Below are 27,580 nucleotides of genomic sequence, written 5' to 3'. Positions count from 1 at the left end.
TGAGCTAAGTGTCCCTGCCTTGGCAGAGAGATGATGGTATGCTGGAAATATTAAACTAGCAACCTCCATGGAGATACATAGCTGCAAGTAAGAACAGATTTTGAAACTCTGCCGTCAGGATAAGTCATCAAACAGATCCTCCTAAACAGCAGCCAAATATATATCCGCATCTACTGTTGTAGGTGTTAATGGAACAGCTCCCAAATATGAATGCTGAAATAACATCCTGATCTCCTGTAACCAGAGCTAAGAGGATTTGCCATTGATATACCAGCTCTGAGCTGGATTTACTTCAAAATTTTCAAAAGCCCCTGCAATGGTATAAAGCACATTTTTGTGTCAAAGGAATCCAGAGGAGTGCTTCACATGGAGCACTGGGCAATACGTAATGAATTCCACATTTTAGCTTTGTCCCCAGAGAAGGCTTCCACAGATTCCACAATGGAACAAGAGGTTTATTGAACGGGACAATGTGAGAGGAAATCTATTTTACAACTTCAAGCAAACTTCTGTCCACAGAGGATGAACAAAATTTGTTGCTGAAAAGAAAACTAATACTAAGCAAAAGAGCCTAGAAAAAAAAGCAAGGAAATGTCACCTTTTGTAGTTCTTCACCTATCTATTTGTTGTACGTGTGCACCCTGCCCTACACACATCTCTATGTAGCATGAACACACAGATGTTACACGGAAGCACTCTTCAAACACAAAGAAGCTAAAAACAACATAATCCTGTCCTCTGGAAGTTCTTGGTATGGGAACAGTAATTAGATAATTCTACATTTGAATGTAGGACATATAATCAGAGCTTTCCCAGAGGCATTATAGAAATAGGAGGAATGCTATTAAGGAATACAAATGTTTTATTTCCTAAACTGCCAATAAAAAGAGACAATCAACTTAAAAAAAAAAAAAAAAAGGCAAAAATAGTAATGGAACTAGGTTGCTTTTAAAAAAATAATCAAAACAGTTCATTTAAATGTCACGAACCTAAACAGGATGTCATTATGCCAGGGAATTAATTGGATTGAAAATAAAAGTGAAACTGATCAGTAAGTTTTTATTGCTTGTGATGAGTGAAATGCAAGGACTGTACGAAAAGCATAAATGATGAAAGTTGAATTTGTTCTGAAAAATTATTTCAGTTTGAATACTCTGCAGGGTATTAATGACACTGGTAAGAATTTTTATTATAAACATATGAAGACAGTGTGAATCAGGAATAGGTCTTTTTAAACCACTGAGGAATTGCACTGGGATTGCACTGGGGAAACATTTTTGAGGGCTGCAGAATGGAAACTAACTGAGATCAACATACCCTTTTTATGAGAGCAGAATGGGGACCACAGTTGTTTTTTTGGGTTGGTTTTTTTTTTTTCTTCCTTGCTCCATGCTTGCTTATGTGCTCTTACAGAAAACTCTTTTCTTGAACTGCCAGCCCCCCAGATGAGCCCAGGTCTGGGTGCTCTTGTGGTGACAATATCTGACTCTGTGGTGACAACATCCCTCTGACCTAAAACAAAGAAGGCTACCTGCAAAGACAGCCATCTGGAATGCAGGACTCACTGAACTGAAGGCTGTCCAAAAAATGCAAAATGCAAAAATGCAATCCCAAACCCTTCCAAGAGACAACCTGGATGAGACAGAGGCATTGAGATGGCGAGGAACTGGGGCCAATGGCTTTTAGGGGAAGACACATGAAGTCAAGGACAAAAAACCAGGAGAATCAGAGTGAGAAGGTGTACCCCCCACCTTGTATTCTTGCTAGGATCTTGTGCCTCCTTTTTCAAGGAGCAGAAAAGAGTAGATGCTCAGGAAGTCTCTATGAATAGACAGCTTGTTGGAGGTCATACCTGATGAATGGAGGTGGAGGACAAGGGCTGTCCTAACTGTGGGAGGGAGAAAGTCCTGCCAGCTTCAGGTGCTAAAGAATGGAGGGGGAAGCCTTGAGAGATTGGTGTCCTGAGTCACACGAGTTAGATGTAAATACAGATTCTCCTCTCATCTTGCATCTCCCCATTATCTAGAGACTTTAAAAAGGCTCATGAAACCTGCATGTAATATTATTGATACCCAAGGCCGATCAATTTAAATTGAGTAGAGCTACATAGTGTCATCACAAAATAAAAGTGTGATTGCTATCTGAAACCCACGGGGGTAGAAGCCCAAGGAAAGAGAACACCTTCTCATATTAACAGATAACAATGGCACAAAGCTTTGAGTTTATTTAGGCTTGGAACAAGCACCAAACCCATAACTAGAAGAGCACTTAAATCTTGGGATGATCACCTAAGAGGAGCCACAGCAGTGCCCTATGGCTCAGGCCTCCTGAGGATGGCCTTCATGGAAAACTGCATTACTTGACTTTCTTGCTGTCGATCTGGGTTACTGCATAAGGTGGGACAGCTGCACACAGTATCTCATTAGTCTTTCCCTCACAGCCCAAAAGGGTTTTAGGAGATCTGTAATGAGGGTTTCAGGAACTAAAACTCAATTTGTTTCTTAGGGAAACAGCTCAAGGAAAAGCAAAACAGGGACAGAGAAGGAGCACATGCGCAAAGGAGATGGACTCCCATAGAACAACATAGCATACTAATTCATTCTGATCTTGCTATTTAGTACCTGCAAAGTCTACCATTATGCATTATTAAATTCATGTATTATTGAATCACAATCCTTGTTGCCTGGTAAGAAATGTGGATGATTTCTTAACTTAAATTAAAGCACTGCTTTCCTTATTTGAATAAAACTGCATTACTGGCTGCCCCTCATGGTAATCAGAAAACTGCATTAGGCGGGTAGTACTGTATGAATTAAAAAGTAATGAAACAAGACTTTTCAGTCAGACATTGTTCCCTCGCCTGCTTTTCATGACAGCAGATTCCCTACTCTGAGTTGATAAGACAACAGCAAATGAAGATAACAACATGAGAGCAAAATCATTCACTCTAATAGGCTCCACCTGTGCAGGCTCCAGCTCATTTACATGACTGCAGAAAAATTAGAAATCATGCAGCAATTAGTCTCTTCTAGATTATGCGCTGTGTCAACTGATATCACTCTGGAGAGCACTAGTGCTAAAATGGTTTCAAAAGATAAATCTACTAGCCTGTGCAAACATTTTTAATTACCTGGAAAACTGGATTGCCTGTTTAGAAAACTGTGCTGTAAAGGAGGCTGCCCACACAGCCCTGGAATCAAATGTCACCAGCTTCTAATGTTTATATAACTGACTCTTATAATGTTTGATGGCTTGGTTAAACAGAACCACATATCTGCTTTTGCTGCTGTGTAGCTGAAGGAACATCTCTTTAGAGGCAGGTAATGCAACTGAAGTAAAAGGAATTTTTCTTTCCCTTTTTTGTGTTAGCAGGTATTGATTCCTTTAGTCTCAGATCTCATCATCCACTCTCATCCATTGCAAAATGATGATCATTCACAGCACTGAGCAAACCCAGCAGCTATTTATGGGATAAAAATTAAGGGCTGCATTGTGAACCTTGCACTCCCCCCAGTAAGGACCTCTTCACGTAAGAGGCCCAGTGAAGTCAATTTAACTGCTTGCGAGTAGCTGTTCATCCTTGTGAGGAAGCAGTTCACAATCTGGGCTTCAATTCTCTGCCAGGGTTAGCATATGTGCTGGTGGAAAGGCAAGTCTGCACATCCAGCTGGTGCAAATCTGCAGCACTCCCAAACTCACAGAAGCTCTGCAGATTTGCACTGAGCAGTGATCCAGACCCCTAGCATGAAGCATGTGCTCTCCACATCTTGAAATTTTTCTTTCCTTCCTTAGTATACTGCCCATGTCTTTTTTGTGTCACACAGAATAAATCCTACAGATCATACAGGCAGATTTGGAGAGGGCCACCCCCATTCCCACAAGGAATTTACACAGCTCATTTCTAATGTAGCACAGTGTTTGCATTACTCTCAATTCAGGGCCACTGAATTATCCCTCTTTAGTTATCAAGACTTCTTTTCACATCTTTTTAGTTTTGAGACCCTTAGCTGAGCATATTCAGCACTTCCAGTTACAAATTAAAGATCTTATCTTTGTTCTCAAGGCTAGGTCCTTATAACTTCAACCATTTGCCTTGGTCACACCTGGGAAATGTAGGTGCCCCAGAAGAACAGCCCACCCAAAAAGTCAGAGATCCTTCAGAGCTGTCAGGTGTATCTGGAGCTGCAGTTCTGTGACAGCGCTTAGCTGAACTGGGGAATGCCTTGCCACAGAAGAATTTGAAGATTAAAAAGTTAGTGTGGAACCAAAAACAACAGACTGGAAAGGATGAGGGGGCTGAGTGCAGATGTCCTGATATGTATATTTAAAGATACCTTATTCTTCCCCTAAGCAGCCCACAAGCTCTGTGGGCTGATACCCGTGAGGGGGAGATCACTCTCATTATCCTTGTACTTCTGCTTCCTTCTTGCTAAACATACTAGGATGTTTCTGTGCAATTTATAAACAATAGAGAGGTAAAAGGGAGGTTGAGTTTGTCCTTCTAGCCAACACACAGCTCATGCAGAGAAGGACCCACTGTACAGGTAAATGGCTTGCAGAACCAGGGCAGTTCTGCTCTGTTCATCTTTTAGGCAGGATTATGTGTTCTCATAGTTCTGTGATCACAACCTTCATGGAGGCAGTAGCCCAGGATCCTCTGGCACAAATCACATGGACAGCATTTTCATCTCTGAAGCTTTTCCTCTGGTCTCTGCATGGGACAGATTCCCACTGGCTGCTCTCATGCTCTGGTTTTGGGTGGTTACTGGGTGCTCATTCAGGAAGACTCATCATGAATAGCTTTGCTGCTGCTGCTTTTATTTTAACTGAAACCCAATGCAGTTTAACCATTTTGAGGTTAATGCATACGTACTATGGACAGCAGTATAATCACTATAGCATTGTACAGGAAAATGATGGGAGGACAGGGCCCTTCAGATGTGTGGGGGCAGGTGGACCAAAAGAATGCAGCAAGCCCTCTTGAAATAGGGCTAGAATGCAAGAGAGAGGTTCTGGACATGCTGCATGGAGATGTGCATATGAGCACCTATCCTACTGAAACCAGTTTATCTGAGCTTTAATAGGAAGCACTGGCAAGGAGAGCGTCCTGGCAGTCTTAATTTATTCCTTGATGATGCCACAGTTGGTGGTACTGACTGGGATTCAAATATAAAATGGAATTTATGGAGAAATTTATGAGTTTAATGGAGAAATCTGTTAAGAGCCTTGAAAGCCCTTATATAGCTAACGAGGTGTTTCAAGTCCCCCAGCAAATTCTGTGCTTGCCTGATGAGGTTCAAGTTTCATAGTTTAACCAGGCAGCAAGGGGAAAGAATGACAGTATATGTGGCAGAGCGGTAACACTGACCAGGGGCTGCTCATTTGGAAGCATCTTGGAAGACAGGTTATGAGCAATGTTCATCTGTCATTATTAATGATTGAAGTCAAGTAATTAACTGGTTAAACCTGCTCTGAGATTGTTGTGTCTAATCTAAGATTTGTGGACTTAGCAACATGCGCAGGAACTGCAAAATAATGCATCGGATTTGCAAATATACAGAATCTTAAAAGCATCAAGGATGAACAGTGAGAGAAAGGGGGGTTTATACTTGCCTCACTTATTGGGATTGCCTTAAGAATACATGGGCAAGTTGAATACTGTAGAATGCAGGAGTTGCCACAAGATGGGACATTCAGCTCACAAATGTGAAAGTTGCTGGCAGAATACTGAACTTTACATCTAATGAGTAAAGCTGGATTTATAAATGGTCAGTTTGCTCTCTGTGAAACACCTGCCAACAGACTCCCGAAGAAAACCCTCTCCTTCTAGAGGGCGGAATTTTGACATTGGTGACAGAGTTACTGTTCAGTCCTGGCTTACTTGTAACCAACTGGTGAAAACTGAGAACTGGAAATTTCATCCTGCAGAAGAGTGTCCTAAATATCTGTTGTTTGTATTCCTTCAACCACATTAATGGAGACACATCTATGGCTGTAAAGTCAACCAGCCAAGTGATGCCTCCGCTGGGGAAACCTCTGAACCTCTGCAGCTTCCTCCTTTAAAGGAATCCTCTCTTCTTCCACAAATTATTATGTATTTTCAAATGCTATGGCCAAGCTTCCCACATTCAGGCCACACAGTGAACAAACAAGCAAGCAGGCTGAGCAAAATGAGTCTCTGCTGCAGACAGTAAGTAGACTCAGTGGTGGCAGAACAGCAAGAGTGAGTAAGGAGAGCAAACTTGGATTTAGAAGTCAAAATAAAAACATTCAAATAGTTGCTTTCCTCTCTGCTCTTTGGCCAGCTTTTCGGGGGTTTGGAGGTTTTTGCTTGATTTTTTGATTTTGGGGTTTTCTTTTTCCTTGGGGAGTATGGTTTGGGTTTGGGGGTTTTATTTTGTTGGGGTTTGGTTGTTTTGTGTTGTTTTTTTTGTCGTGGTAGTTGGAGTTCAAGTTCTAAAGGCAATGCAAACTTCTGGATAAAAGGTGATGGATGGAAATGTAGCTCCTATGATGTGTGCCACAATGAAGGGGAGGAAATTAGTTCAATAACTTGCCTAATGCACCACATGGAGATAGAAGCAAGAAAAGCGTGGCTGCTAGAGGTTATTGTAAAAAACACTAACCACAAATCCAGGATGGGGCCAGGCTCCAAAATGTAAGTGGAAGTGGCCTAGAAAATCCACACAAAGCCAGTCATTTACAAGCAAATGTTCTATGCTTCTGGAAAATGAGGGCAAGAATAAAAACTGTCTGTGCTAGTAATCTAGGATCTGGAGCAGAGTAACTAAATCTATTGGGTTTAGACTGCCTGAAGGCATAACATTAAACTGGGGAGAGACTTTCAGTTTAATCTCCAGCATGACAGATGTCCTTAAGGGGATTCCATGTAAATATTCAGTGCATTGTTTTTGCCTTCTAAAAAAGCTGGAGGAGTTGAACCACCACTCTCCTATCTGATGGGATGGATATTTTTCTCTGCCTTGAACATGACATGGTTAAGTTTAAGAGCTTTCTCATGATTACAGTTCACTCTTCCCCTGGGCCAATGTAAATCAGCTGCATTTACAGGCATGTTTTAAGTAACCCTCAGCATGATGTGCTGAATGTATTCTGTCTATGCACATGCCTGCACCCCAGGAACAACTGATGTGGTCTTAACAGCAGCATCTCTGACTCCTCAGCTGCATATAGAAACAAAGTAATGGTGGGTTATTACAGGCAAAGAGAGAGGAGAGAGAAGACAAAATATTACCTTGGGATCACAGAATACAGGGGCCCATATTACATTCCCTGCACCAGATAATAAACCAATTTTTGAGGAGCTTATCTGGGGAAAAAAAAAAGTTATCTTTTGGCAGATTTCAAGTTGCAATTTAATTAGACAGCAGTATCCAATGTCTCACAATATTCATATTCCTACCTGATTTCACAGAATTAAACTCAAGGACAGGGTATGGGGCCAAATGGGTCTGGTAAGGATTCTTTTTAAAACCCCTGCTTTCAAAATAAATATTGCAGAAAAACACTTAGGGAGAACTCTGAGAATTCTCCAAAACAGCCACTGAAGCAGATGAACATACAGATTCACCAGAAAGACAGGAGAGAAATTTGTGTGTGCACTTGCAACTTCGCAAACATGTGGTGCATTCAACCTCCAGAGTGACTGAAATGCTGAAAGCTTCTCTAATCCAAAGCTAAGCTGATTTTACACTACAACCGCAATTATTTTCTTTTTTAAATCAAGCATGCCACTGCCAGCTCTGTAGCAGGTGCAAATCAGCACAGGCTTCAAGGGAGTAGTCTGATCTACGGCAGCTGAGGATTTGGTGTAAAATGAGATCATCTGCTGAAAAATTAAGAGAAAGGCATTTCTATTTGTCATCTGCCACCTCTTATAATTGCTCAGTAATTTCTATCTTGCCCCTCTAGAAATCCAAGTGATTGACTTGCTTAGTGCTCTGGTTGTTCCCCACCGTCAGCAAGCTCAGAGTACTAACGCCTTGTGTCCAGGGATCAATCCCCACAAGACACTTATTCCCAAAGGATTTGGGCTGGCTTTTCTTCCAGATAGAAGCCATAAGACCATATCCTAGCTTTACCTACTCTGAAAAAACACTGCAAAGCCTGCACCACCATATCCCAGACAGAAAACGACTGAGATACTCTTTGTTTCACTAGCAAGGATCACATCCTAAAAAAACAACCAGAGTAGCAGATCTGAGAGAAGCCCTTCCACCAAGGCAGGTTGTTTCCCAGAGCAAAAACTGTACTCCAAACATAAAACTGGCCCTGTGATCTCCTCTGATTGCTTGGTGCTGCACCGTCTGCCCGCGCTCCAATAAAGGCTTGGAGTTAGCACCGGGAGGAAATGGAGCACCAAGGCAACAACATCAACAAGAGTGTTTAAGACACCATGGAGATTTAAACTGCTCTTACTGGGTGGATGCCCAGCATGAGGGAGCTTTATGGATTAGTTAATGCTGGCATCTTTCTTCTCTAGAAAAAAAAGACTGGCAGGAACCATCTGTGTCACGGTGTATGGCCGACTGCCATGTGACACACGGCCCAGAGGGTTTACAGAGCTGCTCAGAATAGATGCTCTGTAAACCCTAAGCAAGATGATCCCAAGAGCATAGAACAAACCTAAATAGCATTAGTTTTTCCACATCTAATGCATCCAAGTGTGCCAAAGGAAGAAAGCAGAACAGAACAAGGGAATCACCAAACCCTAGTTAAGGTAATGTCTAGATGGACCTTGACAGTCACCATTCCATAGCCCAAGAATGTATGGAGGATGTAAGAACACAGTTGCTGCTTTTCTCAGCTCCTTAATTTAAAGCTTATAAGTGAGACACATGAATGACCATTCTCAGCTCACTATCTGCATTAGAACTACTTGTGTCCATTCCTTTAGAAGAGAAGAAAACACCCCAGAGATCGAATTATATTTATAGGAGAGACCAAAAAAAAGTATTTCTTAGCCCGCTCATTGCACACAGTGCAAATCCCAATCCCAGCAGCAGTGATTACCCTCTTTGATCTCCCTTTATCAAACTTGCCTTTTACAACACACCAGTTGTAACTCCTGCCTTGCTTAAAGAAACAATGACAGTCAGAAGCTCATTGGTTTCTACTACCAGTAGAAAAATTCTTGCTAAACTTTCTGAAGCCTCACACAGTCGCAGATCTCCAAGACTTGCTGTGGCAGAATTTGACCTACCATCTTCCAACAAAGACATTATTCACTGTTGTAAGTGGCAGTTTATGTCACATTCAAAATGTCATTTTATAACCACCTTGTTATATACCATGCAAGTACTTCAGATTCTCAAAAGTGAATGCAATGTTTGGGCCCACTTGACAAAGATGCCCCCTCTTCATCTGCATAATTATAGGCTGCATTTTAAAACTACTTATGGTTAAGTGTGCCTGACACTTTCCATTGAGAAATTCGGTTTTCATTTACTAAAGACATTGCCAAACTCCCTGTGCTTGGTACCATAGTTTCCTAGCCAACGGCTCTCTCTTGGGCTGAGTTATTTGGGAAAGTTTCAGTTAAAACAGTTTGGCTGTCTCCCAGAATGAAGTGAGGGGGGAAAAACAATTTGTCTGTATAGAAAAAAAAAAAAAAGGCAATAACCATTTAATGGAGAGGTTCTCACAACCATATGCTCTGAAGCAAGAACTTATAGCATTGGGGAAGGATTGCCTGTATCAAGCCTGTTGCTGCTCTCCCTTTCCCTTTTGGCCAATTTTTCCTTTTGGTGGACTTCTAATTCTGTAGAAGACCCTCAGCTCAGGGATATTTTCTGAGCACTTATTCCAGCAAAATTCTCCCAAGATAAGTCTGCTCTGAATATGCTCCAGATTCACAGAGCTCTCACAGATAACTTTCCACGAACATCTCTGCCAGGCAAGATGCTGCTATCCCAGGAACAAGAGTCAGTTTCCAGAAGTCAAATGTATTTCCTTTCTTCTTCTCACCAAATCATGCTAAAACCAAGGAGATCAGAAGAGAGGCAGAGACATTAGGAGACCTTCCCTGTCCTGCCATATAGTTTTTCCTATCTGTTCCTTGCCACTTCAGAGACAGAGAAGACTAGCTGACATGCAATGTTTTGGGATGGAAAGATGGTAGCCTTCCCCTGGAGAGCAGAGACTGCTCTTCTCTTCAGCACAAGGACATCCTAAGCCAGGCTGGGCGGTTACACTCTCTGGCTCAGTAACCCTAAAGTCATCAATTATCAGCAAAAGGAGCTATGCTAGGGAGCTTTCTTCCAAAGGCATTAACCAAGAAAGGGATGAATTGAGAAAATAAAACACTCCTTCTTCAACAGCAATCAAAAAAAGTCCAATACAAGAATCTCAAATTCCATATATTCTCATTCATCACTAAAAATCATTTTCCCTCTGGAAGTATCATGCTTGTTCTCCATATGAATAAGCACAGGATACAGTGTACTGAGAAGAAGAAATGCTGCCTAGTAGTTAAACCACAAAGTCAAAAGGTTCCAATTCTATTCTTGGCAAATACCCAACGCCAGCATTTGCAAACCAAACCCTGAAGCAAGGCACCAACATCCATATTCAGGCACTTAAACACAGAGTCTTGTATGCAACAGCCTTGCAAGGCCAGTATGAGTTACCCATGCTCTAAAAATCTCTGCCTTAACTGTTTGGGGTCTTGCTGTCTAGTCAACAGTGTTTAACTGTGGAAATATGTGGGGAGGAAAAAATTGGACAAAACCACGATTAGTCTGTCTAAGTCTTCCTACTGGCTAAAGGTTTCCTCCCCACTTAACACTCAACCATGGAAAGAGCTGATTCCCTATTTAGCAGCTGTGGTGCGGCAGAAACCTGCCAGTGTGTAGCACATACCTGGGTTAAGAGTTCTCAGACACATATCCCCACCTTGATGGCATAGAGAGTGATTGCTAGAGGAGGAATCAGATGTTTCAAGTGTTGTAAGGCTTGGAGCCACAGCTCCACACAGGTGCACTCCTTCAGCATCACACTGGGCATCCCACCAATCACAGTGGGATTAAAAGCAAGAGAAATTGCTATATGTCATGATCTGGAAATCATTGGCTGGTCTCTCCTATTTAATTATCAGAATGAAACATCTTGTAGTTTCATTTTCCCAAAGGAAAGATTTCAGCAAAAATAATCTGCAATTAAACTCTTGTCCTAAATGTTCAGAAATATCTTTTGTCTTTTCAAAGAATCATAGCATTACTAAGGTTGGAAAAAACCTCCAAGGTCATCAAGTCCAATCTTTGACTGATCACTGTGTCAATAAGACCACAGCACTAGTTTGAGTTGTTGCTTGAACATTTCCAGGAATGGTGACTCCACTACCTCCCTGGGCAGTCTGATCCAATGCTTGACAAGAGTTTCAATGAAGAAACACTTCCTGATATTCAACCTGAACCTTCCTTAGTGCAGTTCCTTGAGGCCATTTCCTCTAGCCCTGTAGTCCTAGGAGAAGAGGTCAATCTCCACTTGGCTCCACCATCCCACCAGGGGGTTGTAGAGAGTGAAAAGATCTCACCTGAGTCTCCTTTTCTCCAGGCTGAGCCCTGCCAGCTCCCTCAGCTGCTCCTCATCAGACTTGTGCTCCAGACTCTCCCCCAGACTCTTTCTGTTCCCCTTCTCTGGACATGCTCCAGCACCTCCATGTCTTTCTAGAAGTAAAAGGCCCTGAACTGGACACCAGATATGAGATGGTGCAGCTTCACCACTGCTGAGTACAGGGGGACAATCACTTCCATAAAAAAGGACAATCACTTCCCTAACTTTTCCCTTTTCTTAAAGCATTAATGATTTCACCTGGGTTTAACAATGTATGTCAACTCTGAGCCTCTGCCTTGTGAGAAAAAACAAGAAACAGATCCCCCAGGCAGAGCTTTTTCTAGATGCACAGAACTGCTCATAAGTATCAGATTTATATATTTATAATAAATATATCAATATATCAATAAAGGCAGGTTATCTGCTGATAACAGAATAATGAACTCTGCTCTCAAATTCCTTTGAAACAAACAGATGCTGAAGTCAGCCAGTGCCTGACACTCATGAGGTGGAGGTTACCAGAAAACACATCCTTGCAATCCTTCCAGCAGATGCTGCTTCCTAAACAGGAGCTGAAGAGTTTCCTTCATAGCCTGGTGAGCAGAGTACCTGTAAGAGGGGAGGAAGATAGGAGTCTGCTTTGGAAAAGCTATTACTTACCAAAATAGGCTGTGTCCTGACATAAAATTCTTCATTTTAATGCATTACTTGCAAGTCCCAACCACTCCTAGTATCATGGATCAAGGCTATTTCTCTATTTCTTCATTAAAGCTGTGCTATCACCCCAGTGAGAGCAGGAACTCAGCCCAGCCCACCTGGCAGCACCACCCTCATGCAGCAGGCAATGACCACTGAGGCAGGTCATGTCACTAGGAGAGCTTGAAGCAAGGCGGCAAAAGACAAGCCCTAGTGAGTTATGTCTATATGTGAATACAGCTTTAAATTTTGACTTCTTAAATGAATGCTTGATCCTATTTGTTAACTGGTCATTAGATGCAGCTACATTCCTTTGCATCTTACTAGAGAGAATTCCTTTTTTCCTGAAGAAATAAATAAAGGGAAGGCATACCAAATGCTTAACAGATGAAGCCATAACAAGGTGTTGCAAAGCACAGAACATGTATTGTTAAAACAATGTGTATACCTGTTAAACACTGAAATATTTAGTGTTATTATTATGTTTTAAAATCCACCATAACTTAATAAATAATAATAAAGTATTTATAGATGGACCATTCTTTGCTAAGCAACTGGTTACTACTGTAACAAACATGCAATGCCAAATCTAGCCTTTTTAACTTCCCTGAAGTGTTTTTCCCCTCCTATGAAAAAGCAGATGTTCTAAAGCAACTGCAACTGTAAACTTCCAACAGGCACTCAAAGGCTGAAATCTAATATTTAAAATGAGCTGTTCTAGTACAAAATGTCTCCATGGTGACCCTTGGTAGCTGAGTGGGAACTAGATTTGGCAGTGAGTCCGAGCGGATGCAGCTCCTGTTGGTGGTATGCACTGACCAATGATCCATTGCATCTGGGCCCCAAACAATGCTAAGGTGTCAAGTACTGCTCCATGCTCTCACCAAAAGGAGCTAAAAAAGGTTTTCAGGAAACTGCTTCCACCAAGCAAACAGATAACATGCTCAGCTTATTGAGAATTAGTAATTTATGTAATGAGGCCAGGCTTTATAACTGGGTTTAACCCTAAGAGTAAATCTCCCTGCAACCAGTAAATAACCAGTTTTTCCAGAAAAGTGCCCACAGAGTTAAGAATATGAAATTCTTAATTGCTTAAATATCCATATACCTGTGCACTGTTAAAATGAAATTAGACGTTTGCTTTGTTTTTTAAATTAGGCACTTCAGACAACTCAAGCCTCAAAAAAGTGTCTGAGAGCTCATCAACTAAACACAGTACCAACAATTTTAACAAAACATTTAAGCATCACATGCTTTGTTAGAATTGGGAGAAAACAAATTCTCTGTTTCATACAAAAACCCCAAACTCTGTAGTTCTCCAAAATTTACTGTAGAGGAAGAAAAGCACTAGGATACAAACTCAGTTCTCCTTCTCAATCCAGAATCTCTCTTCTGACAAAAGCTGGATTAATGCCAGTGGAGCTGAAAGCAGTCCTGGCCTCCTGATGGGGAACACCAGAAAATTATTGTTACTGAAAATTCAAAACCCTACATAATCTGGTTAAGATTTAGGAACAAGTAATGTTTTCTCTAATAACAGTTTTCATAACAGAGCCTTTCTCTCATGATGTATTTTTCTTACAAGCAGGATGACATTGGCCAGGGACTGGGGATGGTTGCCAGTCAACTTGAAGTGCTTAACACCCTCCAGGAGATGGTGAGTGCACGTGACTGGTCCTTATATTGAATATAACCTAGAGAGAAACATGGAGCTTGAATGAAATTCAGCCGTGGGGTTGGACTCTAAAGCTGAAGGAGTTTATTAAAGCCCACCTGGGATGGGAAGCAGGTTGTATAAAACAAATTCTCAACCTTCTGAAGGTCCATAAGCCCAGGTGGTTTGAAGGAAGTAAACACATTTTTAAAAGCAAGCCCTTTCTTCTGCTTCCTTTACAGACTTTAGCAAATCTCAGCAAGGTGAGAAGCCCTAAAGGATATACTGTATTTGGCCAAAAGAGTTAGGCAAAATCTTTCCTGGGACTACCTGCAACAGTATTTTGATTTCAGATACAAGGCAATGGATCTGTACAAACCCTGCTGATTTCAGGTGCAGGGTGGGATAGATTTACCCTTAGGGATCAGACCCAGGAAAGGAAAATTTCTGTTGCTGAAATTTTCCCTCCTCCTCCCTTGCAGCAGACACACACTAAGAAAAAAAATATCTTTTTTCAAGGAAGGCATGATGTAGTGATCACACCATGAGGTTTCATTTCAGCAGAAATTTTTTATTTCATACTTATGAAAAAACTATGGTAATTTGTGAGCAGTTGAATGTTCTAGTCACCAACGTCCCAGGTTGAATAAAACTGAGAATATCTTCATGAGGGAGCCAAGGAGCTTAGCTCCACTGCTGGTCAATATGTGCACATCTCACACTGCAGTTTGGACAGCAATGATCTTGGCCTGAGCAGACAAGCAGGCAGGTCCAAGACAACAATCTGCCAACTAAAACAGACATCCCAGGCTCAAATTTCCATCCCCGCCATGCACGAGTTCCGTCCTAGCTCCCATCCCCATCATCACCTTGAAAAGAGATGGCTTGGATCCAGAAACTATTTCAGGACCAGGGAGTGAATGAAAGCTGGAGCAGCAGCTCTTGCTTGCAAAGTCTCAAAGGACAAATGAGAAGCATCTTTCAAAGCAGGAGGCAAGTCCTGTTCCATTTATGACTAAGATTATGACTGGGATAATTAAAAAAAAAAATGTTTTAGAGATCAGCTAGTACAGGAGCTTTGGCTGCAAGCACTGAAGGGAGAGACCACATCTAATAACAAACTGCCACATCCTGGACCAGATCCACTTCCCAAGTGGATTGTAAGACATAGCCCTGTATTTATTTTTGCCAGGATCAAGCATATGTATATTTATATTGCTTGGACAAAGAAGGCTGACCCGAAATGAGCAAACAAAACCCACCTTCCTATGCTGCCTCTGGCTCCAGTGGTCCCATTGACACCACCATTTCCCAGCTGGAAGTGCAGACACAGGGTGCCAGGAGTTTGCCTGATACTCGTAAAGTATTTATAGATGGACCATTCATTGCTCAGGCTTGCATGGGCAAAAGCATTTGCTACCCCAGAGCTCTGCTAGGTGATCCCAGTCTATTCTTGTTTCTTTTTGATACAGAACAGTAACTTTGGCCCAGTGAAGGAAACACTGTACTGGGCAGGGACAACCTCAGTGCTTCAGTCTGTACAGGCCTCCCAAGGTGGGCTTTCTCCAGGTAACTCAAAAATACTTCCTGCATCCTCAGTCCATGTCAGGAAGTACAGAGCCAGATGCAGAGATGGCCAGCATGATGATGTCTGGTATAAGAGTGACAAGCAGAGAAGAGTGAGCTACAAAAACAAAGTTCTAAGACAAAACCAGTCTGTTTCAATAGACCAACTCAAACACTTGGACAAGCACCCTGCCAGGTACACACATTCCTCTGCAGATTACAGAAAACATCTCTGGGTGCTGGTGGCTCAGAGATAAATCTGTGCACCTGAAAGCTGAAAAGCTGATAAAGACATTATTGCTACTTACAAATTTTTGTCATGAATACAACAAAATTTGCACTTCAGTATAAAGAAGAGGACTCCGGGAAGTATTTCACTATAAAGCTGAAGAGCTGCTTGAACTCACTCTTCTAGCCCAGATAACTCTTGGTTGACTTTGCTCCTTGGCTCTTTTCACCCTTCTCAATGTAGAAGCTGTCCTGCCCTGCTGCTGCAGAACTGATCCCAGCAGTTAAGTCACCTCTCAGCCTGGTCACTTTAGTTTGCTGCATCTTGGGTTTCAAACTTTGGTGATGAACTTTCCGTGATTTCAGATTTCAAAAGTGGCGTCCTGACTTGCCACTCCCAGCCTGTCAGAGTGGCAAGTCAGGACGCTATATTCTAGTGTAAACAAAGATGCAGATCATTATTTTTACTCTCCACAAAAAAATATCTGAGAATAGATTCAATGTCAAAGAATTAATTCAATGCCAGAGCACACTCCTCTCTCCAAATCATTCCTTCCTTCCTTTCAGCACTGTTAGTTTATCTCTATCATATTTGGATATGTTAAACTGCACCCTCAGTAATAAGCATGAAAATGAAATGGTGCAATGCAATTCAGAAAAGGGGAAAGAAAAGGTGAACACGGAGGGCTCAGACACAGCTGCGACAGGGCAGCTTAAAAACTTATCCAAGATCCTTCACACACAAACACACACCACTGCGATGAAATGCTACTTTACCCCAAACACTGGTGAAAAAAGAGGCTTCACTACCAAAGTCTGCCCTGTAACAGCCACTGAGGATAAAATTAATTCTATCCCACCTGAAAGAAGCGCATGTGGCTTCAACTGCACGAGCCCTGCAACGGATGAATAGCACTTCCAGGAATGCTAAAAATGTGAAATTGCCTCTCTTGGTCTATTTTTCCTCTTTTTCTGAGGCAAACAAATCCAGAAAAACAGGGAGAGGGCAAACAGGTAGTAAAGTATACAGCAGTTCTAGAGGTATCACAAAAGAATGTCATATTTGGTGTATAGAGAAAAGTGATTAGAGCACATTCTTCATTTCAGAATAACAGGATCTGGAAAAAGTTGCAAGTATGTGCTACACATTAACTTTTAGGATCAGTTTGGAGTTTTTCCCTTGGGATATAATAAAGGAGGGGGAAAAAAGAAAAGACAATATTGAAAAAACATCACTGATTTTGACATGTATATCAAAATGAAATCTACAGTATAAAATTTAGCTTATGAAGAAGTAGCGACTATTTGAGATACTAAAGAATGTAGTGCTTCAGGAGAAAAAATAACTTGCTATTCCTGTGTATATGCAAATTATAACTTCACTAGCTCAATATTAAAAATAAAGTTCAGCTTATAACAGATAGGAATTGTAATTGCCAAATGCTGTAAATTTTGACAAAATAACTTAATTCAAAATTTATTTGTTAGCTCAAACAGAAATACTGAAGTATGGCAGTAATAATATCAACTTATATAGTATTCTAAGGGACTTTTTACTGTTCCCAGAGAATGAAAACCAGTTTACATATAGGTTTTTCTTCTATATTTTTCCAATTTTTTTTCCATTTTAGGCTTCTGGAAAGAAAAAAAAAAAAAACCAAAACCAAAACAGTACTACACATTTAAAGAAAAAAAGGCACTGGTTTTGTGTTTGCCCACAAACCGTGTTTGACTCATTGCTGTTGCCTAATACTATATCAAAGTCACTGGAGAAAATATCCTTGAAATCAGTGCAACTACTTGTAAGGAGTCAAGACAAGCACAGGCTCAATTTTTGGAGCTGCTATTCTGATTCAGTTATTGTAGTTAAATGAAAGGGCATGATTGGGAGGCATGAAAGGATTCAGTTTTGCTGCCTTATTCACATTCAGGGAACTGCTGAGCCTTTCATGTTAAACAGTATCCTCATAAGGGCAGGCTTTGGCCCAAAAAGACCTTTCAAAACAATTCAAACAGATGGTAGCACTTAATATATCCACGAGAAGTGTTTCACACTCCCATGCAAGCTTTCTGAGTGCTCAGCTGGGCAAAATAGGGAAATCTCTCTTTCAAGTCATGTTTGTTTTTTTCATGAGCATATAGAGTTCTATAATGGGGTAAAATTGGTGAAAACTATCCAGTATCACTCTGCAACAGGTCAAATTGAAGAGAGAACAGGAGTCGTAGAAGACTCTGAGTGCATGTCCATGTGCATGACTTTCCTTGAAGGCAATTTTAACTGTGCAGTTCCCATTAAGTCAAATCCTCATATTTTGCTGTAGCTATTTATTACACCGTGAAACAAATGTGCTTTGTTCAGGGAATTTAATTCCTAATGATGAATATGAAATAGTTTTGTCAAGTGACTCTTTTCTCAAATAACAATTTGTTATTGAATGTTAAAATCTCATTTTATCCTTATTTTCACATAGGCTACATATATGATGAACTTCAAAGTGAGTATTCCTTTAATCAACAATTCTGCAGGAGGATTTTCAAAGAGGTTTTTTTTTGTTTGAGGTCTCAAGGGAGCTGCTATTTTTCTTAAAGCACAAAATCCTGGATTTATGCAGATTATGAGATTATTTAATCTGCAAGGCAGTTTCTAGCAAAAATGGCCATCAGAAAAATTAGGAAAATAAGATTCAAAGGTAACATGCACAACAAGAACTGAAAGTCCTCTTCTGAGGCTCACTAGTAGCATGATTTCTAGGGCCTGACTCCAAAGTCATGACTTTTTGAAATCATTAGCCTTTTACCTATAAACTATACAAATAAGACAATTTCTGCAACTTCACTGAAGTTCTTTTTTGTATAAAACACACTCCTGGCCTAAAACTCTTTCGCTAGTAAATGTTTTTCTCTGAATCAAGAGACAGCTAAGGGACCCTTCAAAGCTTTAAGGAGATCCTTGCAGTTATAAAACAACCAAACTAAAGTTTACAGCCAAGAACCAGTCAAATTTTCTTAAGCAGTATAAAGATTTAATGTGTGTGGAATCTGAAGAGGAAAGTGCATTAATATCCTTTGCAATCTTTATCTCAATAGGTTCTCTGCCTTCATTCATGCAATGAAAGTCCCACTAGATACTGTGTCATTTCAGAAGATGGGCAGTTCTTCATATTTATTTCAGATTGTTTATCAGATTATTTTACCTGGAGAAATAAGAGAAAGGTCACCTCCTGCTGTGATATATTTCAAGCCCCCTGGTTGTCCCCTTTTTTCACAGGTAAAGCTTCAAAAGTTATTTTAATTCTCTTCTTTCTTTTTTTTTTTAAAAAAAAAAAACATTGCTTCTCGGGCTGAAATCTCAACTCCTTGAACTCAGTGAATTTTACCCCTAATTTAATAAAGGCAAGATTCTACCAGTTGCCAGATTTCTCTTTTCCAGACTTCAAACAAACAGAGGAATTGGTTAGAATGTCTCCTCTAATTCTGACATTGGTAGGAGAAAATGAATTATTGAAATTAATGCAAAGCTGCATGAATTTGTATATTTATAATATATATCAATTACATATAATCCTGACTTTGTATATATTCCTTTCCCTTTTGTGTTTAACAAGATTTTCCTTTAAGCCAAAGGGTTAAAAGGTACCTTTCTCTGAACCAAAATTATGAGATTATAAATCTTGACTGTAAGAAAACAAAACAAAACAAACAAACAAACAAAAACAACACACACGCACACAAAAAAAAAAAAAAAAGGAAAGCCTTTGTCCCTGAAATAGCTCCTCTCCAGCTTTTTCCTGGGGAGAGTGAACCCACAGTCCCTCAAGGGCATAAGGACCATGCACTCTTTTCCCACTGCCTGATGGGTTTCTTTTGGCTAGTTTAGTTTTCAGTCCTTCATTTCCATACACCACTAGACATCATGCCCCAAGCAGCCTGGGAACATGGCCATTTGCTAAATCTCATTGGCGTCAGCTCCAAATTGCACCAGCTTGAGTCTTAATTTTTATTCAAGTGTAACTACTAGCTCTACTGCTAATAAAAAGTATTTGAAGAACCTCATCCTTTATTTGTATTCTCTGCTGAACTGAAAAACAGCAATGTGCACCCAACCTCACACCTGGTGGAGACAGTCAACAAACCTGACTGTTGTGACACTTCTGTTTCAGAGTTTGAACCATTTTCCTGAATTCTACTGCTGCAGAGAAAACTTAGTATTAAAAACAAACAAACAAAACAAGCAGCTAACTCACCTGCCTGGATTACATGAAGTTCATTAACTTCCCATCTCTAAATCAGTTTTTGTATTGGGTCACAAGCCAGTCTGAAAGCAGTGCTTAGACCCAAGGGCCAAGGTTTAATCAGCTGTTTCATATCATCCATTCACACATTCCACATAGGAGAAAATATCCTTTCAACTAAATGCAGTCCTGAGGAAAAGTCAATGGCTACTTTCACCTATCCCCCTAGCACCTCCTTTTGGTTAATTTGAGTCTTTGGATCTGCTTCAGTGTTCAGAGAGCTGCAATTATTAGGTTATTTGGCTGATGATGAGAGGCTGGCTCTTTCTCCCCCTATAAGATCAGAGCATTCTGCCCAGGGCTCCAGGCACAGACCTGAACACAGACAGATTTTCCAAACACAGAGTTAATGCAACCATGTGATCTCATAACCACTCAAGTGGTTATTTACCCCTTCAAGTGTTTCTCGCTCAGCTGCTAAGAATGAGTTCAAAAGGGAGGAAAAGTCCAAACTGAATATGAAAATTTTACCCACCTCTTTTTGGGGCATAGTCTAAACCACATTGATTTAATGGAAAGGCCCCAGCTGGCTGCAAATCAAATCCAGTATGGAGGTCCTTAAGTGTTACTGAGTTCTTGCACCATTAACTGTGGAACAATTATTATAATTTTCATATCAGTTCATCAAAATATGAGAGGGCCTTTTGTATTATTTATGCCTTGTGCTAGGGGTTGGTAAAGTTTATTGTAGCAAGGATATCAGTCACTGATTTTAATCTTTGCCGGTCGTGATAGTGCTTGGGGTTTCTTTATGCAGGTTGAAAGAACAATACAATGAATAAATAAAAACACAGAATAGAAGGGAGAAATGACAAGACTTTCCCTCCTTGCTCAAATATATAGGAAGCCAAACGAGCTCTTTACCCTGCCAAAACATATGTGGGAATAAAAGCAAACTGTGTATGTTTGGGATAGTCATCATCCGTGTATTTTGGACAAGCTGCATTTGTTTCTTGAGTGCTCTATGAGACAAGGGAGGAAGCCAATGCCAACATTGCAAAAACACACACAAAAGCCTGGGGAAAGCCAGCCCCACTGTGCACTTTTGCTGCTAAATTAGGGATAAAATATTGGAAACCAGCCCTAGCATAGCAAAAGAGAAACAAACTACCCAGTGATGGAGAAACTGCAAACAGCTTGGTTCAGAGACTCAACTTCTTCCCTGTTCAGGCCCCATACGGTTCTCTCAATAAATAATTCTGTAAATTCTGAAAACATGAGAAAACAAGGATGCAAAAAAGAAATTAATTTCCCTTTTCTAACAGAGAAATTCCTCTTTTAGAATTCAGTAAATATATAAATACTTTCTCTAATGATTTTCTTATCATCACGAACCACTGTTTTTTTTAAACATGGAATTAATTAGCCCATAGGAAGTACTACTAATAAATAGATAGAGATTAAGCCAGTGAGTGAAAATTCTTTACTGTGCAATAATTACAAACATATCAAGACATGAAAAAAGAAACATGATGCCATGCACAAGGTCTTTCTTTTTCTTTTTTTTTTTTTGGCCATCTGTTTTTTCCCTCTAAAACAGGAGGGAAAAACAATGAAAAGAGAAACCATCAATAGCATTGATTTGTGAAGAGGTAAAAAAGCTTATAGTGTTATGTTTAGAAAATGTACATAAACAGAGACACAGTGGTATGCAAACACAAAAGAAACTCATTATTTTAAAGAAAATGCTCAGAAAAATCAACCTGACATGCCTATATATTTTCAATACCATGTAGTTAATGGAGAGCATGAGAATCGATCTGCCTTTGGCACGTGGTACACGGGAAGCTTCATTGCAGAATCCTTTAAGTTTGGGAATAAAACAAACCCAGTGGAACACCTATCAGCTGGAGAAAGCAGTGTGAAGGAGTAAAAGCCAGCAGGAATGGTCTTAGTTTTAACACTGCTTCGAAATGTTTCACACCATTTCTTCTTTTACTCAGATCCCCCCCCGCTACAACGTTCTTGTTCAAGTTTGCCATGCTTTTCTAGACTTCTGATATCTTTTTCCAGACCCTCAAAGCCCTCTTTAGAGAAACAAGTTGAGACCATCCATCAAAATGAGTAGTTGCATATTTCCTTCCCTGGATTTAGCCATCAGATTTCCTCATCATCCTTATTCAGCTGAATTTATCTTGTCCTGCATAGATGGGTACAATTGGTCCTTGGATCCCTTTCAGAACATCCTATATGTTAATTCTGTAATTCTACCTCAAATACTACAGCTAAAAGTAAGTAACTAATGAGAGAAGAAGAAAAGGAGCATTAGGAGCCATGAGGAAAAAAAACTGTGTTTCCAAATAACATTTGTATTGGAGAAGGAGGTAAAGGACACAGACAAATACATGAAAAACTGCATCAAATGGCAAAATAAGAGAGAAGATGCTTCTGTGTCAAGATAATAATTGGTGTGAGGAGATAGAGTTTAGGCCAATACTGAAAATAGGATAGAATCTTATCTCTGTTGTTTGCATGTAAATCTACACTAAATAAATCAGTCTTACTTCAAATGTAACTCCATAAGCTAAGACCAGAATATAACACAGTATATTTAAGATTGTAAGGAAATTTCTCCACACAGACAATTTTCAGCCACTATATAATGTCTGTATAATCAGACTTAAACTGTCATTGAAAACTTTACTGACTATAAAACTTGATACGCAAACTGTTTCATTTATTTTGATTATATCCAAACTCTCTGTTTGTTATAGGTCCTGGTTTAATTCCAGCCCTACATCTCACTGCTTTTTTCCTCACATTAAAATTCAACTTAGATTGATTGACTTTTTAATGCAAATCATTGCCAAAACAACTTTTTTCAGCTCTGGGAAGACACACCTTCACCTAGCCCTCTGGATGAAGGAGGAAAGGTGAGAAATGAAGACACAGACCCACCCAGCTCTGGCAGGAGTGCATGCTAAGTAGCTGCAGACATGTTCTTTTACAAACTTGGTAAGTCCATGAATTCTTGGATCTCTTCCAAAGTCTGGACCATTACTGAAAGACAGAGGACCCCAAACACCAATAGCATCACCAGGTACAAATCAATTGACTTCAGTGACCAGCTGCGGTCAATTCTGACAAAATGGTGTAGAGTTCCACCTGGATTTCAAACAGGTACTATAGAATTCATTCAAACAGAGTGAATCCAAGCAAGTTTTTTGCTGTCCATTGCAGGTAACAGAAAACTGATTGTTTTTCATACCTTTAACAATAGCCATGCTAGATTTCTATGAAATATTCTTCTTCTTCATTAAATAACTTATTTAGAATGGCTGCCTCATTTAATAAAAGTTTTGAATCAACACCTCTATGAAATTGATTGATCCTTCCCAAATTCTCTGCTGTTTTTAATAAAGGGAAAGGAAACAATTTGTGCCTTTTCTGGTTTGTTATTCCCTCATTCAATTTCAAACTAGAGCTGATGCCTTCCTGCTGCCTGCCTAACCCCATCAATACCTTCTAAATCTGTTGTCCAGCTTCAACCAGATTTGCTAGAGGGCTACAGACTTCAGGGATTAGGAAGTTCTTATAAATTTCAAGAAAAACACTTGGATTGAAAAGAAAGGTCTGAATCAACGCCTGCCTCCTGAGAGAACAGCAGGCTCAGCTGTTACAAATGCTGCTTGGGAGCAGTCACCCAAGCAGCAGAGCCCTCTCTCCTGCTGGTTTGTGTGTTCAGAGCTCCAGGTAGACCACACATCCAACAGCAACCAGAGGTACAGCCACAGGCTGTTGTCATTGCAGCATAACAGCATGGCAGATGTGGATAAAGAGAAAATCCAGTTTTATTCATTCTGCCTCTCATGGCACAAAGCATCCCCTCCTAAAGGGCAAGCCCAGCTTGGGCAGGTCATCCAAACTAAGGATATCAGACTAAATTTTTTTGTTGGTTTAAGCAGAATTTACTAATGAATAGATGAAAACAGAGATACAGTTTCTATTCTCCAGATAGTGACTGGACATCTCCTGCAGCAAACAAGAGCCAGAGGCACCCCTTCCCTGACAAAGAAGTTGAAAACCTTTGCTTCATTTTAGCCAGGCACACCACTCCCACTGACTTCAAACAAACTAGGAATTCATTCCAAGGCATTAGGGCTATTCAACTTGTGCTGACAGTTCAGGAGAATTACAGCTCTACAATTCAGAATAAAGGGATGTTTGAAATGTCTTACCCTTCACTAAGAAATAACCAAGATCAGGTGGCCATGTGATTCCATTATTTATGTAATGCCTCAAAATGTCATTTGTCTTTTAATAAGAGATGACAGGTTTTGCATGTACAAGTTTTCTATAAGAGTAGTGTGCTCATCTTGATCCACTCAATACACACACTGCTAATTTCAGATAAAAGATTAAACACACAGATCCTGTAGTTAATTTTCTGCAGTAGCCCCTTTTTTCTCATTACTATGTAGATTTTTTTGGAATTTCTTTATACATGTGCCAGTTTTCAAAACTGATGTGTTTGGACCACAAGCTTCTTTTGGGAAAGATTTTGTTTTCACTTTCTGTACCTCAGTACCTCACAGTATGTGCTCCTGATGCCTACTTGAGGTTCCCATGTGCTCCTGCATGCTCACTCAAACAGAATAAAAGAGCATTTGATATAGAATTCATGGTTCTTTTTAAGCACCAATAGGAAAACTGTTCTTTTTAGTTATCAAATTACACCTGATATATAAAATGCAGTCTGTGAATTACATTCTTGTACTGAAACTAAGATATATCTGATGTTTGAAATTAGCAAAACAGGACAATCCAACTGCAACACTTTTCTTCTCCCACCGCAAGGAAGCAGCATCCATCATTATTTGTCATCAGCATCCAAGTATTTGATAGCAGCAGATAGTAGAAAAGAACTGTAACTGTGACTTGGAAAATGCCTCCTCTCCTGAGAGCAAAGACCCTGCTGAGCTTTGCGGGAGTTTGGTTTTTCCTCTCTCTGGCACATGTGTTTGAAAGTCCTCTCCCTTCACCTGCTCTAGAAAACGCTGGGTTTTTAGTATGGTAGATGCCTCTTCTGTCCATGATTTCTAGAAGACCAGCTCTCACCTTGGACAATCAAAATCTGTCCTGTCTGCAAAGGTGTTAGGTAGACGGTCATGGATATCACCTGATTGTAGTTTGTAAAAAGAGAAAGAGAAAATAAAGGTGCAACTGACAAAATATAAAAAAACACATGGTCAATTTAAACTGACCCTTTTACCAATTTCTTCACCTGAGAAATAAAAGAAATCAGGCACAGAGACAACACATAACTATGGTGCTGAACTTCCAGAGTTGTGCAGAAAGTAATGTCGTTTAGGCAGAACTACAGAGGTCCCAACAACAACCAGAAAATAAATATCTGGACCAAGACAATGTGAAGCAGCACTGCAGGTCATTGCTGACTTAGTTTTCTGACCTCCGACCTCTAGGCTTCCAAAGGATAGGGATAATGGCAACACCTTTTTTCTGTCTTAATGATACAGTCTTGCACCTGTTCTGTGAAGAAACACACAGGTGTGGCCTGAATAAAGCCACCTGAAAAGTGCAACAACAAATAGCAGAAACAGACTTTGGCCACCACCCTGACACTGTGAACTGTTTTGTGTCCTGCAAGACTGTTTGCTTTCTGTGGCCTTTTTTAATGTTCTTCTCCAAATTCCTTCACCTCCTGCATTTGCCCTCACTCTCACAGATACAAAGCAAAGCCACAACATCATTTCAGATGGGAAGTCCTCCCCTCTTCCCAGACTGAGGGACAAGGAGGGATGCTGACACTGCATCCATTGGACTCCTTGGATCATCTATATTTTGAGGAATCTCTATTTGGATTCAAAAAGAACCTCTCATATGAGGTTTGGAGAGCTTGATTTGGGCTAGTTTTGGCTGAAAGTATCTAGCTCAGGCTATGCTTATTGGAACAAAATTCCAATTTCCAGAGTGGGTAAATCTCCTGTAGAGGTACAGAAGGAAAAAAACTCAACATTGATATGAACAGAATGTCAGAGGTGATCCTACACAGAATCACTTTTCTAAGACTGAGTTTTCAAAATTTGGCAACTAAAGTGGAGTGAATATGACCTTTCCCCAGAGGGGCAGATACAAGAACGAAAATTGAGTCTTGGAAAAGACACAGACTCCTAACATTATGATAAAAAGAAGCCACCCTTCCTGGAAAAGAAACGCCAAAGGGCCTGAGGCCAGCATTTGATCTGTGCTAGGAACATTTGGATATTTTTATGAGTAGTAAGTTCATCAAGAATCTTGCCTGAGGTTAAACCTCACAAAAAAGACAAAATAAGGTTAGTAAGGACTGCTCATGTGAGAAGAGATGTACAGGAAGAAGCCAATGTGTTGATCTTGCATTATGGAAATCAATTAGGCATTAATTATAAATGTTCCTGAAGGTTAAGTGAAGTGTGCCTTAAACAGAGCCAGCAGGAGGCTGACAGTCCCGTTAGGCTTCCTGACGCAAACAGCTATGAGTTCCTTGGGCAGAGGGAAGTGCTGAGCTCCACTGGCCCTCCGTAGCTGGGCACCCACCCCGTAGGAATGGCAGGGATTTGCCATGGACAACAGAGGGGTCCTGAGGAACAGCTCTCTGCGACCTGCACCGAGCACTGGGGCAGCCTTGAACAGAGGGGAGACTAAGAGCAATCACCAATTCCCCTGGGCATTGCTCATCTCCTAAATACTCTCACTCCTATTTTAGTCTTACTGGACTAAAATAGCAAGCCCCTCCAAGTTGCTTCCATCAGTGAAACTTTTGCCTCAGCAAGACCAGAGTGATGACAACAAGCTTTGGAACATTCCCTCCCTTGACAGCATGCTCAGGAGGAAGGCTGCAAGAAAAGGCCCCAGTGGAGCTTCTGTTTGCTGCGGACATGGTACAAATAATGTTGATCAAGCAGTTTCTGCCTTCCCTCCCTCACTGTCACACAGTTTCTAAAAAAGGGCTTCTCCTGCTCTGCTTCATCTACGAAATAAGGTGGTTTGTCTCCACTACTCTGATTATCTACAGCTTAATTATCTACTGGCTAATTGCACTTGCCTTCTTGAATGTCTCCAGGTAACAGGAGTACTGCTTTCTTTTTGCTCATTGGGCCGTGAAGGCAACCAGTTTGTCTCATCCTTTCTGGTTTTTCCAGACAAAGGGCCTTTCAAAAGAAAAAAATCCTGAACAGATAATCTAAGTAATCCCTCTTTCCACGCCCCAAATAAGACAAATGTATGTGTGTGCATGTGTCTATCCAAGAGTCCACTCTCAATGCAGTAACTTGACTGTACCACCCTGAGAGCTTTACCTGTTCGCAGAGGGAGGAGTATCCTGCCCACAGCCACTTTCCAACTGATTTATTTAAAGGAATTTTCTGGAATGCAGGGTTAATCCTGACAGCCATACCTGCTAACAGCTAGAAGCAGCAGCACAAATGAGGGTATTGTCACTGCTGCACTGTGATGTGCAGGTTAGCGTTCCAGCCTTTCACCCAGGGACGGCCAGTTTCGCATCCAGAAGAAGTGCCTGCCTATTCCCCTGCCAAAAACCAAGCTCAGTTAAGTGGATGACACTTAAACTAGA

This window comes from Serinus canaria, chromosome 3, assembly GCF_022539315.1.
Source record: "Serinus canaria isolate serCan28SL12 chromosome 3, serCan2020, whole genome shotgun sequence".
In the NCBI taxonomy this organism is placed as follows: domain Eukaryota; kingdom Metazoa; phylum Chordata; class Aves; order Passeriformes; family Fringillidae; genus Serinus; species Serinus canaria.
The sequence above is the reverse complement of the archived record's forward strand: the minus strand, read 5'-3'. Positions refer to the sequence as shown.